General features: G+C 41.3%; 1 protein-coding gene across 8 annotated transcripts in view; it reads right to left on the bottom strand.

Moving 5' to 3' along the window:
- rusc2 (RUN and SH3 domain containing 2) overlaps positions 1-23,715 on the bottom strand; it is a 108,352-nt gene extending 84,637 nt beyond the window's left edge. For 7 of the 8 annotated variants that reach the window (XM_080185399.1, XM_080185428.1, XM_080185463.1 and 4 more), the window contains exons 1-2: positions 23,673-23,715; positions 8,538-8,638 (exon numbers count right to left, since the gene is read on the bottom strand). The gene's annotated coding sequence lies outside the window, so the exon portion shown is untranslated. Of the gene's footprint in view, positions 1-8,537; positions 8,639-10,207; positions 10,287-23,672 lie in introns of those variants that run through there. The other variant, XM_080185410.1, reaches the window with a different exon arrangement.
- Positions 23,716-26,282: the final 2,567 nt, after the last annotated feature.

The following is a 26,282-nucleotide window of genomic DNA, read 5'->3' as shown; positions in this document are numbered from 1 at the left end:
CATGTTCCAGCTTTTCACAATTTAGAAAGTATATTGCTCTATTCTTTTCAGCTCCAAAAATTGACGACATTTGCCTATATTGAAATCAATTTGATGTAGCTTGTTCCCATTCATTTAATCTATCTGTATCTCTTTGTAATGTTAGCTTCCATCCACACACCTTACAATAACACCGATGTTATTGTCATCGACAAAATTAACGATACTCAAAAAAACAAGTGGGAACTTTAATCATATGTGGCTTCCTTCAGGTGATGCCTAACATCTATCACAGGGAAAAATCATAGAATCCATTTTTTTGAACAGTTCAGAGATGGTTTACTTCATGAATCCTGGGTGAAGGGGTTGTCTTTTGGAGGAAAGGTTGAGGAATGTGTGTCAATTCTTTTTGGAATTTAACAAAACATGAGAGGTGATCTTACTGAAACATACAAAGATCCCTAGGGGACTTGACAGGGTGGATGCTGAGAGGATGTTTATCCTTGTGGGGAGTCTAGAAGTAGGGGACACATTTTAAAAATAGGGGTCTCCCATTTAAGACTGAGCTGAGATTTTGTTTCTTCCAGAGGATCAATAAACTGTGAAAATTTCTTCACCAGACAGCAATTAAAGCAGGGTCTTTGAATATATCCAAGGCCAAGTTAGATATATTTCTTAATTGTCAAAAGGTTATAGAGCAGCAGACAATCTTATAGAACAGTAGAATAAGCTCGTGGAGCAGAATGGCCTACTCCTGCTCTAAAGTCTTGTGTTGTGCTCTTGTGGGTGATGGTCTCCAGTTCAAAGTGATCCATAATTTACTAGTCTCACCCAAATTAGTCACGTGAGTAGATAGCTTAGGATATGGAAAATACAATATAAAGCCTTTGAAGCTGGGATTAAGTAGCATGCAGGGCTAAGTACAATATTTTGCTCTGCTTCTGTTATAAATAATGTTGGGATTTCTAGCTAAAACTGATTGGCAAAAGTGAGATTGTCTTTCATTATCCAGCACTGGTGTTCTACTTTTTGGCAAGTGCAAAATTTAAAACTGAGTATATGTGTAAAATGCTGTCATTTTGACAACAATGAATCAAACAGAAACAAACAAAGGCTCTTTGTAGCCTTTCAAAAACAATAAAATTACTGACTGGATTGCAACAATTTACAGCTAATCTCTCCTCCGCCCTCTAGCTGCAGCTATGGCTAGGAATGCGGGGACAGCCTTGGCCCCCACTCTGCTTCTAACACAAGAGTAATGGGCTGGATGTTCCAGTCCACAGCAAAGTTATATCACTGTGCTGCCCACAAGATCTAGCAATCTCCCTGGTATTGCTTTCCCCTTTCCACATGGTGGTTTAAATAATGCAGCACAGTTAAGTTTAAATTCTAAGCTTTTATTTATTTGTCACAAGTAGGCTTACATTCACACTGCGATGAAGTTACTGTGAAAATCCTCTAGTCACCACATTCCTGTGCCTGTTCGGGTACACCGAGGAGAATTTAGCATGGCCAATTCACCTAACCTGCACAACCTTGGACTGCAGAACCAGAGCACCCAGAGGAAACCCACAAAGACACAGCGAAAATGTGCAAACTCCACGCACAGTGACCCAAACCAAGGGTCGAACCTGGGTCTCTGGCGCCGTGAGGCAGCAGTGCTAACCACTGTGCCACGGTACTTCTCCATGATAGTTAGAAATTTTCATTACCCTCACCTACCTCCAGTCCCAATGATCAATCAACCCACAATCCATTCTGCAGACACTAGGCCTGTGATCTCCTTTGCCATCCCTCATTGTCATTGCCCATTATTTTTTAAAATTCTTTCATGTGGGTGTCACTGGCACCCAGCTTTTGTTGCCCATCCATAACTGCCCTTGAATTAAGTTTGCAAGGTGAGTTATGAGTCAACCACATTGCTGTGGCTCTGGAAACTGTCAACATTCATCATCATTACTTCACATGTAGGCCAGACAAAGTGAGGACAGTAGATTTCCTTCCCTAAAGGATATTAGTGAACCACATGGGTTTTTATAGCGATAGTTTCATGGTTGCCATTACTGAGACTAACTTTGTTTTATAGTCCAGATTTCAGAAATTGAATTTAAATCCCAACAGCTGGCATGGAGAGATTTGAACCCATCTCCAGAACATTAGCTTGAACTGCTGGATTACTAGTGCAATGACATTACCACTATGCCACCATTTCTTCTCCTCCTCCCTTCCATTTATTTCTCATCAGGGCATGGATAGTTTCTCAAACTATATGGCTGCTGGGCAGTAAACTGAGTACAAATGTTTTACTGAGAAATTGTTATTTTGTTTTGTATGACAACTGCCATTCTAGGATTTCAGGGCTATCTGGCAGCTCATAGCTTCCCCTGCCAACTCCCCACAAATATCCAGGGCATGATTCTACAAAAAGCAACTTTACAGAAATGCTTTAATTAATAGAAAAATCTCAGCAGGTCTGACAGCATCTGCAGGGGGAAAATGGTGCCAATGTTTCGAGTCTAGATAATCCTTCATTAAAATTTGTGACAAAGTGTCATCTAGAATTGAAACATTGGCTCAATTCTCTCCCCACAGACTCTGTCAAACCTGCTGAGATTTTCCAGCATTTTGTTTTATTTTGCTTTTTACTTTAAGTAATAGGCCTCGTCTTTATATGAATCTCCAATCTCAAGTGTCATTATGTCTGAATGTCAAATTGTTACAAACCAACTTAAAATTTAGCAAAAGGCATACTTGAATTTATGTATGTCTTTGACCATTAGCGGGGTGGGGGACGGGAGGGAGGGAAGAGAGAAGAAAAATAGGAATACATAGAAAAATCTGCACTGAACCACCAGGAGAAGTGGAATTTCAATTGAAATGCTAAAATTTCAGAATTTTTTAAAGGTGGGAGATAGCAATCAGAGACAAATTTACAGAGAAAGGACCAAAGAATAGGACCCAGATGATCATGTGGTTCATCAGAGGTGGGGCGTTACAGTCGGGGATGCACAAAAACCAGAGTCAGTAGACTGAAGGATATAATGAGAATCCAAGGTAGGAGGTGGTGACAGAGCCAGGGTGAGGAGAGACAGACAGAAAAAACAATAAAGACAGAAAAAAAACTCAACATATAAAACATTGAGGACTAGAGACTAGTGCAGGTGGCTGAAAACAGGAAAGAAGGATTTGAGGAAGACCGGGTATGGGTAGCAACTTTGACAACCTGTAGCTTACAAAGGGGAAATGGGACACCACTTTAAAAAGTATGTAATGGAGGGACTGAAGTCAGGTAATATTTCAGCAGTGGAGCCTCAGCAATTCAATCATCATTCTGAGTTACAATTAAGAATGGGAATGCAGTCAATGGTAAGGACAAGCAGGTTGAATACAACGGCTTCAATTTGCATGGTATCTAGTTGGAACAGATTGCGGCTCGTTTGTAATTTGTTACTGGGCAGGTCAGGGCTAAACGTCATCAGCATATATATGGAAACTGGCCTCAAGGGTAATATCATCAGAGGACAGTGCATATAAGGATGGGAGTAAGTATTGAGTCACATAGAAAGGAAGAGCTCAGAGGACAGAATTAAGGGAAAAAAGTTGCAGGTATGGCTGGTGTGTGATGAAACAGGACTCCCCTGGTATTAACAGAAACACAGTACAGCCAAGTTTAGGAAGTGATAACATAAGTTGGCTTTTCAAATCCAAAGTGATGTCAGGAACAATTAAAAATGCAACACCCCCACGGTTATGGTAGTGGACTAATGCCTGAGGTATCAGGAGTTAAAATCCCATCATGCAAATTGTTTTATTCCAGTATATCTCCCTTTGCACTGAGTAGCTACCAAGTGTCTGCCTATGAGAATAGCTGCTCACGACTCTGCCTGGAATGCTGCACTGTAAAATATTAATTAAATAAGAACATTAAAAAATAGGAGCAGGAGTATACCACGTATGATCATGGTTGATTTTGGGTTTCCCACCTTTTCCCCACGTTCTTTGATTCCCAGTCTTAAATGTATTAAATAATATAGCATCCACAACCCTCCAGGGTAGAGAATTCAAAGATTCACAATCCTTTCAGTGAAGAAATTTCCCTCCATCTCAGCCTTAAACGATCAGCTCCTTGTCCTGAGACTGTGTTCCTGTGTTTAGATACCCCAACCAAAAGAAATAATTTTTCAGCATCTTTAGGTTGTAATGAGATCAGTGAGATCTCATACTTCTAAACTCCATCTAATTTATCAGTTTATCATAGGACAATCCCCTGAACCCCAAGACAAATGCAGTGAACCCTCACTGTGCCACCGCCAATGCAAATACATCCTTTTTTAAATGTGGAGGCCAAAACGGCAAACAGCACTCCAGATGCGGTCTCGCCAAAAGAAATCTAGGTTTCAAACCAAATTCCTCAGTATTCACAATGTGAAAATATCTTCTAATATGTAAATTACAGGTTTGATATCCCTGTGACTGATACAATAACATTATTTACAAACCATTATTAGCATCCAATGATAAAACTGATTTGAGTGTACATTGCTGTTAAGGCAGACAAACACAAAGCTGCTGTTGTGATCAGGTGTTCTCAATTGGTACTTCGCGAGGATAGAAACCTCTAGGTTACAGCAAGCTTACAATTATGTGCATTCAAACATGAGTAGTGAGTCAGCAACAAACAGGATGGGCGTGAGGATCTTGAATTCCTGCAAAGATACGTGCCAAATATTCTGGCTCTGCAACACACTTTGGTTTTCAAATCTTCCATATGTGTCTTTCAGAGAACAGCTGCTGCACAAAAATACCCTCACTACTTTTCTACAGAGAAGCCTACACAGGGTTCAAAATTAACAGGAGCCCAATTGTTAGCTCAGAGCAGTGGCCTCCTTTTGGAAATCTAAGCTGTTACAAGTATTACTCCCTGCCAGCATTTCTAATGTTGACAGTACTGCTCACAGAGAGGAATCCCGAGAGACAAGCTTACAGCCTATCAAAATTATTTGAGTTTCTACAAAAGCAAATACCACCAGCATTAAATTAATATATTGCTCCAACAGTTGTAATGTATTTTTTTAATAATGAGAATAAGAAGCAGCAAGAGTCCTTTTGTCCTGATGACTCTTACCCACCTATTTCTTAAGGCTATCTATCTCCATTTCACCTTGGCTGCAGCTACCTATCATTGGAGCTCAGAGCCAGAGATAGCAAGAAATTGGAAATCACAGACACTGTTTAACCTTGTTTTATTTGTGCCATTCCCAACTCAATTTTTGCTCATTTCTGTTTATGTTTGCATAATTAGTTGATAAGCGTTAAGTGCAAAGGGTACAACTAACAACTGTCTTTTTCTAACCTAGGGATTAATACTAGCTGCAAAATTAAGCTTAAATTGTGCAAATTCCCAGCTAAATTTTTGAAAGCCTCTCTTTTTTCAGGTCTGGAATCATTTAGACAGAACATGATTGCTCCCAAACCACTCTTAAAGGAAATATATATTTAGATTCTATTAAAGGACAGACTGACCCTTTAATAAAGCTCTGATCCAAAACCTCTCATCTTCACATGGTCTATCCCCTACACTTCCCTTCCTGGACCCCTCTGTCTCCATTTCTGGTGATAGACTGACCACCAATATTAACTATAAACCCACTGATTCCCACAGCCACCTCAACTACAGCTCTTCGTGTCCCACTTCTTGTAAAGACTCCATCTCATTCTCCCAGTTTCTCAGCCTCCACCACATCTATGCTGAAGATGCCACCTTCAAAAATAGCACTTTTGACATGTTTGCATTTTTTCCCTCAACCAAGGTTGTGGTTGGCAAGGCATTCAACCATGTTTGACTCACCTCCCAATCTCTGTCCTCATCTCTTCCTCCCAAGGCCATGATAGGAGCTCCTTCATCTTTCGTTTTCACTCCACCTGCCTCTGCGTTCAAAGGATCATCCTCCACCATTTCTACCAACTCCAGTATGATGCCATCACAAAACACATCTTCCCCTCACCCCATCCCCCCTTCTACCCATCAGCATTCCACAGAGATCACTCCCTCTGTGAAACCCTAGTCTATTCTTGCATCACCGATCACCCCAACTCTTCATCATCTTCCCATGGTACCTTTCCATCCAATCAGAAGGTGCAACACCTTCCATTTTACTTCCTCCCTCCTCCCTATCCAAGGTAGCACAGTGCCACAGTGGTTAGTACTGACTCAGAGCACCAAGGACCCGGATTCGATTCCCGGCTTAGGTCACCGTCGGTGTGGAGTCTGCATGTTCTCTATGTTTCTTCTCAGCACTCCAATTTCCTCTCTCAATCTGAAAGATGTGCTGGTTAGGTGCACTGGCCATGCTAAGTTCTGCCTCAGTGCACCCAAACAGGTAAATAGGGTGTTTTCACAGTAACTTCATTGCAGTGTTAATGTAAGCCTACTTGTGACACTAATAAATAAATCAAACCTTAGGGTGAAAAGAGGACAATCATGACACCACGGGAGCATCTCTCACCTATCCTTAAGTTTTGCTTTCATTGAGTACTGATCTTTGTCCTCCTATTCTGCTATATTGGGGGCGATTCTCACAGCCTGCTGCACTGCTCTAGATATGAAAAGGAGCCATACACAGAAGCCGTGTAGCCAGCCTCCTGCTGGGTGCCATGGCCTCCGCACATTTCCGGCCGCCAGATTTCTGGCGTCGTCAGCACCACGTCAGAAATCGGCACGGAGCTGAATAAATTAATCAAATGATAATTTTAATCTCATTAGCTCCAGGTCCGCAAGCCTCTCCCTCCTGGCCAGGCGTGTTTCACTCCAGCAGGTTTTACAACAGCTCTCCACTAGCAGGGGCTGGTGGCCCCACCCCACTGAAGTGAAGGGTCAAGGGTAAGGATTGTCAGCTTGGGTTTGGCGGGGTAGGGCCGACCCGGACATGTTCAGAGGTGGGGGGAGGAAAGGAAAATCAGAGGGATAGCATTGCGGGGTCAGCCAGCAATTGGTAGGCTGGCGGTGTGGGTCTACTGCATATGTGCCAATCTCAGTGCTGACAGATCAGCGCATGCACAGTGGCCTGCTCAGTACTATGCTGCTGGCCCCTCCAGCAGGAATATGACCCATCCAATGATTTTCAGCATGATTCATGTTAGGGCACTCTGTGACGCACAGAGTGTGGGAGATTCATTTTGAAAGTCCCCCTGAAAAACCAGCGGAATTTATTCCGGCTTTAACACAAATTCGATGCAGAATATTTTTGGGAGAAGCCCATCCATTACCTTTATACCACTATCACTACCTTCCACAGTCCCTAACACTGCCATTAACATTTCCTTTGTCATAAGTCATAAACATCTTTGTGCAAATTCTCCTAGCCCATATCAGAGCTCCTACCATCTGGAAAATTCAGCTCCATGTCCTGCTTTCTTAGATGTCCTCTGGGGCTTTTGTTATCATTTCATGTCAAGCTAGGAGTCAGATGAGGCCTGCAGACTATTTAAATCTCTGTCTTCTTCCTTAAGACACATTACTTATTCTATAGTTGCATTTCCATTCCTCATTAAAGGCAAGTACAGGAATTTGGAATTTAAATAAATAGAACTCAGAATCAATGCGAAACTAAGAAACCAACAAATGCATTTATAACTGGTGATACTTGTTTTGTTACAAAGCTGTTTGGACCATTGTGCCAATATTGCAATAATGGATTTTATATAACAATACTTCATAGGTGGGATTTTATGGCCTCCCTCAACCCGAAACCGTAAAATCCCGCCTGAGGTCAATGGACATTTCCATGGTCCGTCCTTTCACTGCTTTGATTCTGTGGCAGGCAGAGTGGTAAAATTCCAGCCTATATCTAAAGTACCACTTTCAAAAGAATTGTGAATCATATGTTAATTTACTGCTGACGTCTAAAACAGTTAGACCAAAGCATTTGGAGTAAAAGAAATACTAATTTCATTTTTTAATGAATTATTTCTTACAAAACATAATGGCAATCTAGATTTATTTTGGTAAACCATTTTGCTTCTTTGTGCCAATTGCCTGTAATATTGGTATATTACCTGGTTAGCATTCTAGCTCAATTTCCTAGAATGCTAGACCACGAAAAACCAGGATTACAATTTCATGCAGACTACATGAGAAAAAATATATCATCCTAAATTCAACCAAAAACCTTGCAATGTTATTTTCAACTAAATAAGCTGTATAATAAGATAGTTATGTTTCATTTCACTTAATTCAGATGCCACTTGCTAGACAAAAAAAAAGACATATTCAATATTAGAAGCTGTAGTTCTCCTCTGCAGAGAGCTGATTGCTGTCCTGGAACCTGGGGGCATTTTAACCAGAAGAAAACTGAAGACACAAGGTGAACACCACATTTACTTCATTGTATATAATGTAAAATGTTTCAGGATTTCACCTGTGCTATCCTTAGGAGATTGAAAAAAATACAAACTGTAAATATCGCTTGATTTCCATCACTTGGGCAATCTGTTGGCGGGCATGTGGGAACAATGAAAAAAGGAACTACCTGATGATTCAAATATCACTGTAAACTCACCTCTGCAATGCAGATATCAAATCTAGACTGGGATTCAACCTCCAATCTCCCAGCTAGGGATTCCAACCCTACATTGTTGTAATAGAGCAGGCCAGTTGCATCTAAAAGGCAAAAACAGACAGCTTTAGATATCAGCCTGCATTGAATTGAACTAGTTTAAGTCATTCTTCATATTTATTTTGAAGAAATCATTAGGCATTTTAGAATTTTGTTTGCTTTTAAAATTGCAGGTTTCCAGCAGCTGTAATTAGTCTTTTTATCTTGAGTGCTCAAGTGGCAACCCATCATACTTCCAAACTTTTCCAGTAATAGCAATATCCAGAGTTCAATGACAATGATAGTGTCATTTTCACTGATACTATAATGTTATTTTCTTAACTTGCGACAACAAAATTGGGCAAAATGACATTTTCTAATAAATTGTTGCCAAATAAATGCATTCCTTCTTTTAATGCCATTAGTTCATTGTGTCCCCTCACAATATTTTCATTCACTATTTATTTGCTTTATTTAAAACTAATAGAGAATAAATTTAAATGGTTGAAAAACGCTGCACATTATGGTTTGCTTGTTTCATGTTTTAGCTCTCCTTTATAATTAATAAGATTTCCTGTGCTGCAAAAAATAAAATCCAGTTTCCTCTTAACTATTTTTAGCATTACTTTTCCTTTGCCTTTATTTCAGGAAGTGCTTGGAGTTCAATACAGGGATTAATGCAGTGGGTGTATGATCATGTTTACTAATTAGGGTTTTTGTGGTTGATGCCAACAGCTACAGAAATATTTTACATAACCTTAATTTTACTTCAGAAGAAACATATTACCAACATGATTAAATGCAAGATTTCCAGTTATTAAACAAATTATTCATGGAAGTACAAATGAATGGGAAGGACTGACCAATACAACATGAATTACAGCACAGCCAGGATACATACTGAAATTTTTAGTGAATAATATGCAACAGACTGCAGGACATTAGGAAATCCTTCATCCTGCTAAATTTTATCCTGCTGTTACTAAGAAAAGCACCCAATCCACATTGCATATTCAAACAAAGCAGTAAACTGTTGAAGCAAAGTTTTTGTTCTATTCAAATTGAAATTATTTGTAATAATTCTTAATAATTTTTAAAATGTAGGTGATGTTTCCACAAAGTAAGTATAGGATTAAAAACAAATTCTAATATTAACCTTTAACTCATTCAAAGCTATTGGAACAAATTATCTGTGAAGGGAGCAAAGTACATGATTTATACAGCCTGAAAATTATTCAGATGATGTTGCAAAAGTTGCAGGTCGCAAAACATCACAAGCAGAGGGAAAGGACAGAAATATTCAATGAAAAGTAGGTCTGCAGGGAAAGTATCTCACTCTAGCAATGTTAGATTTTACCATCTTAGTGATACATCATAATTATGGTTGACTCTTAAAAACAAACCTAATGCCAACCTGAAATTTGATTTTAGTTTCTTTGATCCTATTTTTCCTCAATATTATATCATTAAAACAGTGAGATGTTAGATAATGTTTGAAATATGCAATAAACAATTTAGAGGCCAGTTTTCAGATAGTTGTTGCATGGAAAAATTTAACAAAGTTGAAACATTAATTTAGTTCAGTATTCTTCCCTTTTTCAGAAGCAACTTATTGACATTGCTGGCTTTCAAACCTTTCATGCAGATATCTCTCGCAAATACAGAGATATTCCAAGCTTCCATCCCCTGCTCTAAGTTTCAAAAGATGTCAACTATTAAAAGTAAAACAACATTATCATTACCACAAACATTTTTGCATATTATTATACAGTAAGGGAGAAAGTGGCACTGAATTATATTAGAAGAATTATGACACTTGCAAAAATCGCTTAGCCTCTAGACACCTGAGTTTAAACTTTTATAGTTTACACATTCTGTTACACACTTTAGAATGAGGGGAGGGAGAAAAAATTAAAGTGATAGTCAAAGGGATGGGTTTTATGAAGCCTTTGAAGAGAGACAGAGATTTATCAGGTGGTCTGAAAAGAGAGTGCTAAAGGACAATGCTGAGTGAATAGCACCCAATCAGTCCAAGGTGATTAACAAATAGGTGGTGGTTTCAGAAGTGGTGGAGTGAGGCTGTTCTAAGGCAATGACAGAGATGGAAGAAGCAATATACTGGATGTGTGCAATGCTCACTTCAAAATAAATCTTGCACACTACTAGCTTTGACTTGAGTAGGCAGCCAAGGAGAGGATTGTGGATTTGTACGTAAGAACTTGCAATTATACAGAACTCTTAACATAACACCCACCCCAACACCACCAAGAATTTCACAGGAGCATACACAGATAAAAATTGAGACTGAGCCAAAGGAAGAACATTGGGACAGATGGATAAATGAAGTAAGTTTTAAGCAACATGTTAAAGAGACAGATAGGTGAAAAGATTTAGGGAAAGAATGTAAGAGCACAGCAGATATACAGTTAATGGCATGGCCATCTGTGAGGAATGCACGAAGCAGTTGTGGAGAAACACAACTTTTTAATTTTAATATTTTATTGAGCAAGTGTGGGGAAGTGCCGGAAGATTGGAAAACGGCTAATGTTACGCCGCTGTTTAAAAAAGGTAGCAGGCAAAAGGCAGGGAATTATAGGCCGGTTAGTTTAACATCTGTTGTTGGAAAAATGCTTGAATCCGTCATCAAAGAAGAAATAGCGAGGCATCTAGAGAAGAATTGTTTGATAGACCAGACGCAGCACGGATTTGTTAAGGGGAAGTCGTGTTTGACAAATTTACTGGAATTCTATGAGGATGTGACTAGTGCGGTAGACAGAGGGGAACCGGTGGATGTGGTGTTTCTCGATTTTCAGAAGGTGTTTGATAAGGTGCTGCACAAAAGGTTGCTTCAGAAGGTTAGGGGGCATGGAGTTGGGGGTAAGGTGTTAGCGTGGATAGAGGATTGGCTGTCTAATAGGAGGCAGAGAGTTGGTATCAATGGGTGCTATTCTGATTGGCAACTAGTGGAGTGCCACAGGGATCGGTGCTGGGGCTTCAGCTATTTATCATTTATACAGATGATCTGGAGGAGGGGGCTGAGTGTAGGGTGTTGGAATTTGCTGATGACACAAAGATGAGTAGAAAAGCAAATTGTGCGGAGGGTGTGGAAAGTCTGCAGAGGGATCTAGATAGGCTGAGCGAGTGGGCGAGGACCTGGCAGATGGAGTACGATGTTAGCAAGTGTGAGGTTATCCACTTAGGCAGAAATAATAGTAGGAGGGATTACTATTTAAAGGGTGAAAAGCTGCAGCATGCTACGGTGCAGAGGGACCTGGGGGTCCTTGTGCATGAGTCGCAAAAACCCAATTTGCAGGTGATCAAGAAGGCGAATGGAATGCTGGCCTTTATAGCGAGGGGGATAGAATATAAAAGCAGGGAGGTCTTGCTGCAACTGTACAAGGCACTGGTGAGGCCGCAGCTGGAGTACTGTGTGCAGTTTTGGTAGCCACACTCGCGCAAGGATATTTTGGCCTTGGAGGGAGTACAGAGGAGGTTCACTAGGCTGATACTGGAGATGAGGGGGTTGGACTATAAAGAGAGACTAAATAGACTGGGTCTGTACTCATTGGAGTTTAGAAGGATGAGGGGGGATCTTACAGAGACATATAAGATAATGAAGGGGATTGATAGGGTAGAGGTAGGGAGATTCTTCCTGCTCAGAAAGGACAGCAGGACTAGAGGACACAGCCTCAAGATAAGGGGGGTGGCAGTTTAGAACGGAGTTGAGGAGGAACTTCTTCACTCAAAGGGTGGTGAATCTCTGGAATTCTCTGCCCGTTGAAGTGATGGAGGCTACCTTGCTAAATATATTTAAGTCACGGGTAGATAGGTTTTTGGTAGGCAAGGGAATTAAGGGTTATGGGGAGAAAACGGGAAAGTGGAACTGAGCCACTTCAGATCAGCCATGATCTTATTGAATGGCGGGGCAGGCTCGAAGGGCTAGACGGCCTACTCCTGCTCCTATTTCTTTCTTTAAGTTTACAAATGCCCCAAAGGCTTACAAAGAAAAAAGCTTGGAAATTCATGCCCAACATTTTTAAAAACACTTTAAATACATCTCATTTCAAATTACATAACCTTCATCTCACTTTGCCAAGGCCAATCATTGTGCTATTACAATTTATGATTTTATTTTCTGGGGGACTTCAGCAATACGCTACTGCTACTTCTCATATTGAAGGAATGGTACAGTGACAATTAAGTTGTTCTCTGCAGATGATACAAAGAGATAGGAAAGGAGTGGCTGCACCATTAATGATAAATTAACGAAGTGCATAATCGAAAGGAAGGTTAATTGAATGCTCCAGTCAGTCTCTAATAGAGCTCTCCACTGCTTAGATATAACTAGTCTGGCATGGGGCACTGACAGCAACTTGTGTATTAAATGCAGCATTTTTAATCCAATATCAGAGCTTCTAAACTTGAAACGCATGTGAGCCAGAAAATCATGGCCACATGAACTGCAGGTAATTTAGAAGTTGCTGTGGACCCGCAGCATAACACTAATTTTAAACGAGAAATTATTACAGCCTAACATTATGTTGTGACATAACATAATCAGGCAATTAATATTAATGGAGGTACTCTTGAGTTGCCTCCATCTTATTTTGTCACACTACATGGATGGATAGAAATTCAATCGCAATGTGCGGCGAGGCCCAAAAGCTGTGGCAATCTTCGACGGAGTCAGTTCCCTCGTGACTTACTCCATTCCATTCGCTGGCAACCGACTGAAGCCAAAGTTGGGTGGCAAGGTAGCATAGTGGTTAGCATGCTGCTTCACAGTTCCAGGGACCTGGGTTCGATTCCTGTCTTGGGTCACTGTCCATGTGGAGTTTGCACATTCTCCTCATGTCTGCGTGGGTTTCCTCCCGGTGCTCCAGTTTCCTCCCACAATTCAAAGATGTACAGGTTAGGTTGATTGGCCATGTTAAAATTGCCCCTTAAGATCCTGAGATGCATAGGTTAGAGGGATTAGTGGGTAAATATGTAGGGATATGGGGGTAGGGCCTGGGTGGGATTGTGGTCAGTGCCGACTCGATGGGCCAGATGGCCTCTTTTTGTACTGTAGGGATTCTATGATTCAGACTGTTTGTAACCTTGGTTTCATATTTGGCCCATATTGAGCTTCAAATCCTAGATATCCTTCATCACCCCAAGATCACTTACTTGCAACTTCATCACATGACCCAACTCTGCACCTGCTTCAGCTCATCCACTGCTAACTCCCACCCGTGTTGCTCTTATTTACAGACTTGTCCATTCCAATGCTTCCCAGCTGGTTTCCAGTTTTCCATCCTACATAATTTTGATGCTCATCCAAAACTCTTCTACCCAGATTATAAACCACCCATCATCCCTGTGCTTACTGACATTCACCACCAATACCTCCTTTTTAACATTCCAACCTTAAAATTTTCTATGGAGAAAAAGATCCAATTCTCCATTCTGTAATGTCTAACCAAGAACTTATAATCCAAGTACCAACCATTGGTCATCCTCTGAATATATCCAAGGGCTTCTGTAATACTAAACCACATCAAGAATCAAACTAGGAATATTTTAAATGAGACTTACCAAAGGTCTGTTACAAGGATATTATGATGCTTCCTAAGCCAGCAGCTAACTATTCCTGAGGCTGGAAAGGAGCACAGCCTTTCATAGTATGTCACGGCATATGTAGGCCCAACAACCAGGGTGCAAACCAGCCACGCTAAAGGAGTGAAAACATGGCCTGAGAAATACCACTGAGGGCTACCAAGTTTCCACAGACTTGGCACAAGGAGGCACAACAGAAATTGCCTGAGCTCACCCGCACCAGCAGGCACCATCCCAGAATAAATGCTAGGTTTGGACAATTGAGGAACAGTGGAGGACTTGCAAAATGATTTTTTTTTCCCCCCACAGTGCTCAGCAAAAGTATATACCAGCGATAAGGAAGGACTGTAGAAAAAGAGATAATCTGCCATGGATATCTTAGGAAATAAAGGCAGGTATCAAATTGAAAGAAAATGCATACAAAGTAGCAAAGATTAGTGGAAACCTAGAGGATTGGGAAATCTTTAAAGGTCAACAGAAAACTACAAAAAAAAGCTATGAAAGAAAATAAGATGGATTATGAGAGCAAACTAGCCCAGAATATAAAAACAGATAGCAAACGTTTCGACATACATAAAACAAAAAAGTGGCTAAAGTAAACATTGGTCCTTTAGAGGATGAGAAGTCAGGGGGTGTAATAACTGGAAATGAGGAAATGGCTTAGGCATTGAACAGGTGTTGGTCTTCACAGTGGAAGACACAAATAACATGCCAAAAATTGATGACAGGAAGGCTATGCAGTTGAGAACCTAGGAACTATCATTATTAAGAAAGAGTAGTGTTGGGCAAGCTAATGGGGCTAAAGGTAGACAAGTCTCCTAGTCCTGATGGAATCCATCCCAGGGTACTAAAAGAGATGGCAGGGGAAATGGCAAATGCGTTAGTGGTAATTATTTACCAAAATTCACTTGACTCTAGGGTGGTTCCCGCAGATTGGAAAACAGCAAATGTGACACCACTGTTTAAAAAAGGAGGTAGACAAAAGGCAGGTAACTATAGGCTAGTTAGTTTAAATTCTGTATTAAGGAAAATGCTTGAATCTATCCTCAAGGAAGAAATAGCAAGACATCTGGATATAAACTGTCCCATTGGCAGCAGGGGTTCACGGAGGGCAGGTCATGTTGACTAATTTGGTGGAATTCTTTAAGAATACTACATGCGCAGTGGACAATGGAGAAACTGTGGATGTGATGTACCTGGATTTCCAGAAGGCCTTTGACAAGGTGCCACACCAAAGACTGCTGCATAAGATAAAGATGCAAGATGTTACAGGTAATATATTAGCATGGACAAAGACTGTTAACTAACAGAAAGCAAAGAGTGGGGGTAAATGGGTGTTTTTCTGGTTGCCGATCAGTGATTACTGGTGTGCTTCAGGGATCAGTGTTGGGACCATGATTGTTTACGATTTACATAAATGATTTGGAGTTGTGGACCAAATGTACCGTGTCAAAATTCACAGTTGAAACTAAGATGATTGGCAGAGCAAAGAGTGTAGAGGATGCTGAAAGTCTGCAAAGAGATAGAGATAGTCTAAGTGAGTGGGTGAGGGCCTGGCAGATGGAGTACAAAGGTGGTAAATGTGAGGTCATCCATTTTGGTAGGAATAACAGCAAAATGGACCATTATTTAAATGGTAAAAAATTGCAGCATGCTGCTGTGCAGAGGGACCTGGGTGTCCTTGTGCAGAAATCTCAAGGAGTTGATTTGCAGCTGCAGCAGGTAATTAAGACAACAAATGGAATTTTATCCTTCATTGCTAGAGAGTTGGAGTTTAAAAACAGCAAGGTTATGTTTCAACTGTATAAGATGCTGGTGAGGCCACACCTGGAATACTGTGTACAGTTTTGGTCTCCTTACTTAAAAAAGGATATACTGGCACTGGGGGGGGGGTTCAGAGGAGATTCACTAGGTTGGGAGGGTTGGCTTATGAGGAGAGACTGAGTAGACTGGGGCTATATGTATTGGAATTCAGAAGAATGAGGGGAGATCTTATAGAAACATATAAAATTATGAGGGGAATAGATAAGATAGAAGCAGGGAAGTTGTTTCCACTGGTGGGTGAAATTAGAACTAGAGGGCATGGCCTCAAAATAAGGGGGAGCAGATTTAGGACCGAGTTGAGGAGGAACTTCTTCAACCAAAGGGTTGTGAATCTGTGGAATTCCCTGCCCAGTGAAACAGTTGAGGCTACCTCATTGAATGTTTTTAGGCAAGGATAGATAATTTCTTTACCATTCAAAAATTTAAGGGTTATGGTAAGCGGGTGGGTAAGTGGAGCTGAGTTCACAAAAAGATCAGCCATGATCTTATTGAATGGCAGAGCAGGCTTGAGGGGCCAGATGGCCTACTCCTGCTCCTAGTTCTTACGTTCTTATTGTACCATGCTGATTTTTGGCTCCTCTGTGCATTGTCATAAAACTACTTCTAAAATTTTCACAAGTCATAAACATCAGAACTAATTTCAGACTGTGCCTCCTCCATACATGTGTAGACCCAAATCCAAATAAGGCAAAAAAAAGAGCAACCACAGGTCTATTTCCATGTTTTTCCCTTAACTATTTCATTAGTGCTATCCAGTGCTTCCTCAGTAAAACTATTGGACCAAATCTCCTGTTTCTGTGCAATACCACGTAAACAACTGGCACAAGTTTTAAAAATGCCTTTCTTTATTTCTTAGGCCTTGTGGTTTGTGAGGATCTTGGAAAACTGAATGTCATCTAATTCCCCTCTAACACTGTTAAAGAAAAGGCATGTTTATCTATTTCACAGCAGGCATTGGAAACGTCTGAAGTGAAATAGCTGGGAAAACATGAGTGCATATTTTCCAGCATGCAATCTGTGAATGTGGGAAGAGGAAACCAAATTGGAAACTTTGCGATGGATCCCAGCCAACATAGCTCATGAAATTTGCAAGTTTAACTTGACTATGAAATCATATGAATTGAACTTAAATTTTATAAACTTTTTTCCCCCATTTTCCTCAAAATAAGGAGGTGAGGCTTTTCAGCAAATATTTTAACAAGGTCTCAGAGTCACAAGGTCCTGAGATCATGACCCACTCCAGGGCTTGAGTACAAAAATCAAGATACTTTAGTGCAGTACCACGAGTACTGGGCATTTGTAGCTGCCATCTTTCAGATGAGATGGTAAGCTGAGGCCCCATCTGCCCACTTGGATAGATATAAAAGATTTGATGGCATTACTTTGGAAGAGCAAGTTAGCTATCCTTGGTGTGCTACACAATACTTCTCCCCAAATCAAAAATACAAAAAGGGTTTATCTGATCATTATGATATTGCTGCTGTGGGAGCTCACTGTGTGCAAATATTTCCTTTAATTGCTGACTACATTTCATTGGCTGTAAAGTGCTTTGGGATGTTCTGTGAAAATCAGGATTGACTCCGCTGCTCTTCTTTGAAATAGTGTCATGGGAATTTTCAGCTCCACCAGAGCAGACAGACAACGTCTTGATTTAATTTCACAATCCTAAGACAGTACTTTCGACTGAACAGCATTCCTTCATTACTGCAATGGAGTGTGAGTGTTTGTACTTTGTTTTCAGGTCCTGGAGTGGAATTTGAACCGACAACCTTCTGACTCAGAGGAGAGACTACTAGCAACTAAGCCACAACTGACACTAAATATTGCAGTGTTTCTAGGAACAGATTATAATTCTGGCACAAACAGCATAAGCAGTCCTTTCTCAATTTATCAAACTGTATCCTTTTTTCAACCACATTATTGATTGATTGACTGGAGGGCTCCGAATGGGTATTTCTGCATCACAGCCATTTCACGAGATGTGCAGTAAAATAATACTGTAGCAATATGTATTCAAATAATAGATGAAGTACTATGATGGTTATACAAGAAGTGCTGTGATCACGTTACTGATAAATCTCAGATTGCAAGTAAATAATTTATTTTAATACACTAAGGCTATAAAAATGAAGTTTCTTTAGTGGAGGGAATTGTTTAGTGCAGTCGACATTGGAGGGAATGTGTGTGTGGAGCCAGATGAAATGGACAATGTCCTTAACAAGTACTTTTGCATCAATATTCGCAAAGGAGAAGAATATGGTGGATCGTGAGTGTAGAAAGGAGGGTGTTGACATTCTAGGACATGTTGAGATATAAAGGGAGGAGGTATTGGTGGACAAGACCCCAGGGCCAGATAGGCGAGGGAAGAAATTGCTGAGACCTTGGCCAAAATCTTTGTATCCTCTTTAGCAACAGGTGAGATACCAGAGGATTGGAGGGTGGCTAACATTGTTCCTCTGTTAAGAAGGGTAGAAGGGACAATCCGGGAAAATACAGGCCTGTGAGCTTTATATAATTGGAGAAGATTCTTAGGGACTGGGTATATTCACATCTGTAAAAGAATCAGTTTATTAGCGATAGGTAGCATGGCTTTGTGAAGGGGAAATTATGTCTCACAAACTTGATCAAGTTCTTTAAGGAAATGACAATAAAAATTGACCAGGACAGGGCAATGGATGTAGTATACATGGGCTTCAGTAAAGCCTTCAATAAGGTTCCTCATGGCATGCTGATACAGAAGGTGAAGTCACATGGGATCCAAGGTGAGCTAGTAAGATGGACACAAAACTGTCTTGGACATGGAAAGCAGAATGTAGCAGTGGAAGGGTACATTCCTAACTGGAGGTCTGTGACAAGTGGTGTTCCACGAGGAGCAGTGCTGGGGCCTCTGCTGTTTGTAATATATGTAAATGATTTGGAGGAAAATATAGGTGGTCTGATTAGCAAATTTGCAAATGATACAAAAATTGAGGGATTAGGGGATAGGGGAGTGGATTGTCAGAGGATAGAGCAGGATACAAGTCAGCTGAAGACCGGGGCTAAAAGATGGCAGATGGAATTTAACCCAGTCATACGTGAGGTGATACAATTTGGAAGGTATACTGCAGAAGGAAAGTATACAGTAAATGGTAGAGCCTTTAGAAATATTAGCATACAGGGGGATCTACATATGCAGCTTCACAGTTCCCAGAAGGTGGCAACTCAGGTGGACAAGATGGTCAAGAAGGCATGTGGCATGCTGGCCTTTCTTCGGTTCAGTATAAGCATTGGAAAATCATGTTGCAGCTATATAAGACTTTGGTTAGGCTGCCTTTGGAGTGTTGTGTACAATTCTGGTTGTCGCACTAACAGTAGGATGTTGATACATTTGGGAAAGGTGCAGAAGAGATTTACCAGGATGTTGCCTGGCTTGGAGAATATGGACTATGAAGAAAGGTTGAACAAACTTGAATTGTTTTAATTGCAGCATCAGAAGGTTAGGGGAACCTGAAGAGGTTTACAAGATTATGACGGGTTTGGATAGAGTCGACAGTCAAAGTCTTTTTCTCAGGGTCATAGGGTCAATTACTCGGGCACTGCTGAAAGTAAGAGGGGGAATGTTTAAAACAGATGCAAGGTGTAAGTTTTTCACACAGAGGGTGACGAATGTCTGGGACGTGCTGCCTGAAGAGGTGGTGTAAGTGGATTCTAACGATGTTCAAGATAGATCCATGAATAGGCAGGGAATAGAGGGATATTGAACACGTAGAGGCGAGAAAATATTAGATTAGGGAGGCAACAGTATCTGCACAGACTTGGTGGGCTGAAAGGCCTGTTCCTGTGCTGTACTGTCCTTTATTTTTTAAATAAACAAACTTTAATATCAAAAAAACTCAGTGATAACAGAAAAAAAAACTTAAACTCAAACAAAATAACAGAAAATATTGGAAATGCACAAACACTTGTCATCAGCGAAGCAGAAAGACTGATTAATATTCCAGGAACTTCAGATGCTGATTATCTACAATAACTCGTGTCAACTATAGTGGCATTTTCTATTTTTGTCACAGTGAAATAACAATTTATATCAAGTTGATTACACATCAAGTAATGAAATGTTAATACTAAATCACCAGTACGTGTTCCCTATACACTCATTTTGTTTCCATAAGCCCTTAGGAATATATGGAAAATCCTTAATTGTCAATAATAAACACAGCACCATTAACATCAAAAAAAATTCCAGGGTACTTCATGTGAGCATTTTTAGACAAAAGATCACACTGACCCATAGAAGAAAACATTAGGAGGGGTAATTGAAAGATTGGTCAAAGAGGATTTAATAGATAAGGGAGACAAGGAGGAACTTGGAGTAGAATATCAGAGGTTATGACCTACATGGCTGTACACATGGCCATACCTTGTGGACAGAAGTGAGTAGGGAATGTTAAACGGCCAGAATTGGTGCAATACAGATTTTCCAAAAGGTGTAGAACTGAAAGTGGTTATAAAGAGAGGAGACAAAAGCAAGGATGGGAATTTTAAAGTTGAGATTTCGATGACAGGTCAGATAAAGCAAAATGAAATGGATGAGTAGAGTTTGAAGGTGAGGTATGGGATGCAGAGTTTTCCAACATGGATATGGACATTATTCCTCTGAATTGTGTCCGTGTCTACCATTGTTAACCTCTTCTTAGGCAACATTGACTACACCTTCAAGATCATTCAACAAGTTCCATTCTTATAGCCTGTTTAACACAATGAAACACCTGATTAATGCTTCACAGAAGCATTAGAAAAAAAGTGACACCAAGGCACACAAGGGGATCTTAGGTCAGATGACCAAAAGCTTAATCAAAAAAGTGGGTCTTAAGATGGGACTTACAGGAAGCAAGCATGGTAAAGCAGCAGAGATGTAGGGAGGGAATTCCCAAGGTTAGGGCCTTGGCAGTTGACAGTGTGGCACAATGGTGCTATGATTAAAATCAGGAATGCTCAAGAGCTAGATGAGCACATATCTCAAAAGAATTTAGGACTCAAGGAGATTGTTAAGTGTTGAGCACTCTGATAAGCAACATTTGTCTCTCTATAGTCCCACTGATCTCTCCTTTTTCTGATATTATCATCTTGTATTTATCTACAATAAAATAACTCCTGGCACTCAGTATTTATTACCACCCCAGGACAATTTATTCAAATCCAATGTTTTTGTATAATAGAATCATAGAATCCCTACAGTGCAGAAGGAGGCCATTTGGCCCAGCAAGTCTGAACCAACCACAATCCCATCCAGGCCCTATTCCCATACCCCAGATATTACCTGACTAATCCCCCTGACACTAAAGGACAATTTAGCGTGGTCAATCCACCTAACCCGCACATTTTTTGGATTGTGGGAAGAATTCAAAGCACCTGAAGGAAACCCACACAGGTATGGGAACAACACGCAAACTCCACATACAGACAGTGATCTGAGGCCAGAATTGAATGCGGGTCCCTTGTGCTGTGAGGCAGCAGTGCTAACCACTGTGCCACCCGTGTCTGCTTGTTTTATATTATTTACAGCTCCATTGCTCCCATTCAACAAAAAAAAAACTCTGTCCCTATTTCCATCTTGTTTAAATACAACATGAACAATGATGCCCCAGCACAGAATCCTGAAGCGGCCTGCTAATCAAACTCTTCAGGCCAGATTTTCCACAGCCAAGGCAGGTAGCTTGAGTCAGGGAATTTCCTGACATGGTAAACCTGCCTTGATTTAAAGGCAGCTATAAATCCAATTTTCACTCTGGGGAATGGGTCAGGCCTACTTACCCCAGGAGAAGATCCTAGCACCACAGGAGTGATTGAGTGCTGAGGTGAGCTAGTTATAAGCTCTACTTTGATTCTCAGTGATTTGGTCCCTACAATTTTAGAAACTGTTAGGTTCTCTAGCCTTGCATCTTATACTCACATCATCTCGAAACTTATGCTCCAACCCATCCCCATGATTCTACATACTCTCATGCCACTTCCACGCCAACCACCCACTCCCACGGCCACTCATGACCCCCCCATCCACCCGAGCCCTTCACATCGCAATGCCACCTCCAAACCTACTTTCCTCAATATCCACAATGGATTGACCTCAGCAGCCATATGGAGATGAAAAAGCATCGTAACAAATACAGCTCTCACACCTACACACTTGACAGTGAAAAAATCTCTAATATAAAGGAACTTATTTAAAGCTTTTTACATTTCATGTGGTTAATCTCCTATATAAACAAAGCTCAATCTAGACCCAGATCAAGCAGCTAATCATTCAATTACCTCTCTAATTATCAATCAGATCACAAGCCCTGAATATCTGAGATAATTGTAGCTTTTAAAACTCAATCATGTATCATAGAATCCCTACACTGCAGAAAGAGGCCATTTGGCCCATCGAGCCTGCAATGACAACAGTCCCACCCAGGGCCTATCCTCATAATCCCACCTCTTTTCTCTGCTAATCCCTCTGACGCTAATGGGTTATTTACTATAGCCCATCAACCTAACCTGCATATCTTTCAACTGAAGGAGGAAACCAGAGCAGCCGAAGGAAACCCATGCAGACATGGCGAGAACATACAACCTCCACACAGACAGTGATCCAAGGCCAGAATTGAACCCAGGTCCCTGGCACTGTGACCATTTTACCACTATACCATTCCAGGCAAGTCAGGCAAGCATCCATGATAACATATCTTAACGAAATAGCAACAAATAACTCTATTGGAATAGACCTTTTTTTGAAGATCTACCAGATGATGTCAATCACAGCAATCCAGCAGTTTTTTTTTAAATTCTCACTGACAGCTTCAGCCTGTCATTTTCAACTTTTAAAAAGCAGAGGATTTAAACATTTTCCAATCATGAAGCTGAAACAAACATTATCTGCCCTTCTTTGTCTTTTACCTCTACTCCATCAATTTGTGGCTTATGCTGTAGGTTAAAGCCCTGGCAATAGCCAGTGTGGGGTCTGATGAACTCAGCACCCCGTTAAAATGACCCTGCAGAAACCTGGCCCACTTCGTGCCTTCTGATCTTGTCCACCAAACGCCAGGCTTTGGCTCTGCTTTTAGTCCCTTGGAAGTTTTTTTAAAAAACGTTGTTCCCCACTTGTTAAACCATTTAAAAACTTCGAAAAATTGCTTTACTGCAAATTGATGACCTGTTTGGTATGAGAGCAGATCTTGTTGCTGGAATTTATTAAATTACAGCTGTGCGTTGCTAGGGGCAGCAGCAGACTGACAAATGGAACACAACAAAAACGCACGAACAGTTGATGGAAGTCACAGCAAGATCAGCATAAGGGGAATTAAACACATTTTCACCCGTAATCAATCACTCCTGTAAATGTGATCGAATCCCTTTGATCCATATGTCAACCAAGATAAATTATGGAATTGGCACACAAACTATTGGTGAAATACGCCAGCTGAACCCTTCCTACTCAATGTCACCATAAACTCCCCAAACTGTGCGGATAGCCGAGACCCGACAAGATCCAAGTCGCCCCGTCGCAGGTTAACAGTAAAAATACATCGCTCCCGGGAGGAACTGCACTCAATCCGAATAAACAAGCCTGACACTACCCGAGGCCGGAGGTTGTCACAGGTGGGGAAGAGTAGCAGCGACAACCTCCCCCGGCCTGCTCTATCAACTCCCACTCACCAGCCTCCCACCGCAGCCGCTCCGGATCCCCGACTGATCGAGCCCGGCAAAAACGTCAAAACAACCCCGCCCCAAGTGTCAATCAAAACGGCTGGGGCTGCAGCCCCGCCCCCAACCCCAAAGAGCCAATCACAGTGCCCAGAACCAGCCAATCACAATGCCCAGAGCCAGCCAATCCCAAACCCCACAGTGAGCCAATCCCAAACCCCATGAGCCAATCCCAAACCCCACAGTGAGCCAATCCCAAACCCCATGAGCCAATCCCAAACCCCACAGTGAGCCAATCCCAAACACCACAGTGAGCCAATCCCAAACCCCATGAGCCAATCCCAAATCCCACAGTGAGCTGCCTCCATATCATTTAAACCCCACACTGAAGTGCCCCCAAATCCCAAATCTCACAGTAAGCCATCTCCAAACGCCATAGTGAGCTTTCCCCAAACTGAGCCAACTCCATCCCTAAACCCAAAAGCCATATCCAGAGCTGCTCCCACAGTGAGTCTTCGTCATGCCAACCTCATCCCTAAACCTCAACATCAGGATGGTCCCAACCCAACAGCAAAGTAAGCCTTCCCAAAACCACATGCCCACCCAGAACCACTCCCATACTGAGCCAACAGCAGATAGCAGGAGCCATCCTCACATTGCAGGGCCATCCCCAGATCAGAGCAACTCCCATCCCACAACCCCACATTCCAAATCCATCCCCATACCATTGCTTCAGCACCACTCCTAAACCCAGTCAAACAAACCAAAACCAGTCCCCATCCTCACTTGCTTTCCTTTGATGTAGCAAATAAAGTGTATTTACCAACACTATCAAGTGCTGTTCATTTTGGAGTTAAATGTGAATTTATAAAAGAAAGCTATAGTACTGGAAAAATAGCAAGTGCTGGAAATACACAGCAGGTCTGCCAACATCTGTGGACAGAGACACAGTTCTAACATTTCAAGTCTAAACCTCAGAACAGAGATGCAAATGTACATTACATACATGGTGGACAATGGGGAACGGTGGATGCGGTGAGCCTGGATTTCCAGAAAACATTCGACAAAGTCGACATAAGGCTGCTGCATAAGATAAAGGTGCATAATGTTACGGATAATGTATTAGCATGGATAGATCATTGATGAACAAAGAGAAAGCAAAGAATGGGGGGGTAAATGGATGTTTTTCGGATTGGCTGTCAGTGTCTAGTGGTGTGCCTTAGGGATTAGTGTTGGGCCTGCGGTTGTTTACAATTTTACATCAACGATTTGGAGTTGGATGTCCAAATGTACAGTGTCAAAGTTCACAGATAATACTAATTTGAGTGGTACTGCAGAGTGTGCAGAGAACACTGAAAGTCTGCAGAGGGAAAGAGATAGTTTAAGTGAGTGGGCAATGGTCTGGCAGATGGAGTACAACGTTGGTAAATGTGAGGTCATCCATTTTGGCAGGAATACCAGGAAAATGGACTATTACTTAAATGCTGAAATATTGCAGCATTCTGCTGTGCAGAGGGGCCTGGGTGCCCTTATGCATGAATCGCAAAGAGATAGTTTGTGGGTGTAGCAGGTAATTAAGAATGCAAATGAAATTTTGTCCTTCACTGCTAGAGGGATGGTATTTAAAAGTAGGGAAGTTATGTTGCAGCTCTATAAGGTGCTTATGAGGTCATGCCTGGAGTGCCCTGTACTGTTTTGGTCTCTTTAATTGAGAAAGGATATACTGGCCCTGGAGGGGCTGCGGAGGTGATTCATTAGGTTGATTCCAGAGTTGAGAGGTTTGGCTTATGAGGAGAGACTGAGTAGACTGGGACTATACTCAGTGGAATTTAGAAGAATGAGGGGGAATCTTATAGAAACATAAAATTATGAAGAGAGTAGATATAATAGAAGCAGGGAGATTGTTTCCACTGGCTGGTGAAACTAAAACTCAGGGGCATACCCTCAAAATAAAGGGGAGCAGATTTAGGACTGAGTTGAGGAGGAACTTCTTCACACAAAGGGTTGTGAATCTGTGGACTTCCCTGCCCAGTGAAGCAGTTGAGGTTACCTCATTGAATGTTTCTAAAGCAAAGATAGATAGATTTTTGAACAGTAAAGGAATTAAGGGTTATGGTGGGTGGGTGAGTGGAGCTGAGTCCACGAAAAGATGAGCCAGGATCTTATTGAATGGCGGAGCAGGCTCGAGGGACCAGATGGCCCACTCCTGCTCCTAGCTTTTAAGTTATTATGTAAGCAAAATACTGTGGCATTAACAGATATCTTTGAATCCTCTTCAGATGCAGAGGAGGCTTCAAAGGATTGGAGAATGGCCAATGTTGTTCCTTTGTTTAAGAAGGGAAACAGAGTTAAGGAGAACAGGAAAGAGATAGAGAATCTGGTGAGCTGGTGCAACAACAATAATCTCAATGTAAACAAAAAGAGATAGGAAGCATTGTGGGAGACATGCCCCTATATTCATCAATGGGAACGAAGTGGAAATGGTCGAGACCTTCAAGTTTCTAAGTGTCCAAATCACTAACAACCTGCCATGGTCCCTCCATTCCAATGCTACAGTTAGGAAAGCCCACCAATACCTCTACTTTCTCAGGAGGCTAAGGAAAGTTGGCCACTACGAATTTC

The sequence above is a fragment of the Carcharhinus amblyrhynchos genome, chromosome 1, assembly GCF_965287045.1.
Source record: "Carcharhinus amblyrhynchos chromosome 1, sCarAmb.v2.hapA, whole genome shotgun sequence".
Taxonomy (NCBI): domain Eukaryota; kingdom Metazoa; phylum Chordata; class Chondrichthyes; order Carcharhiniformes; family Carcharhinidae; genus Carcharhinus; species Carcharhinus amblyrhynchos.
The sequence above is the reverse complement of the archived record's forward strand: the minus strand, read 5'-3'. Positions and strand labels throughout refer to the sequence as shown.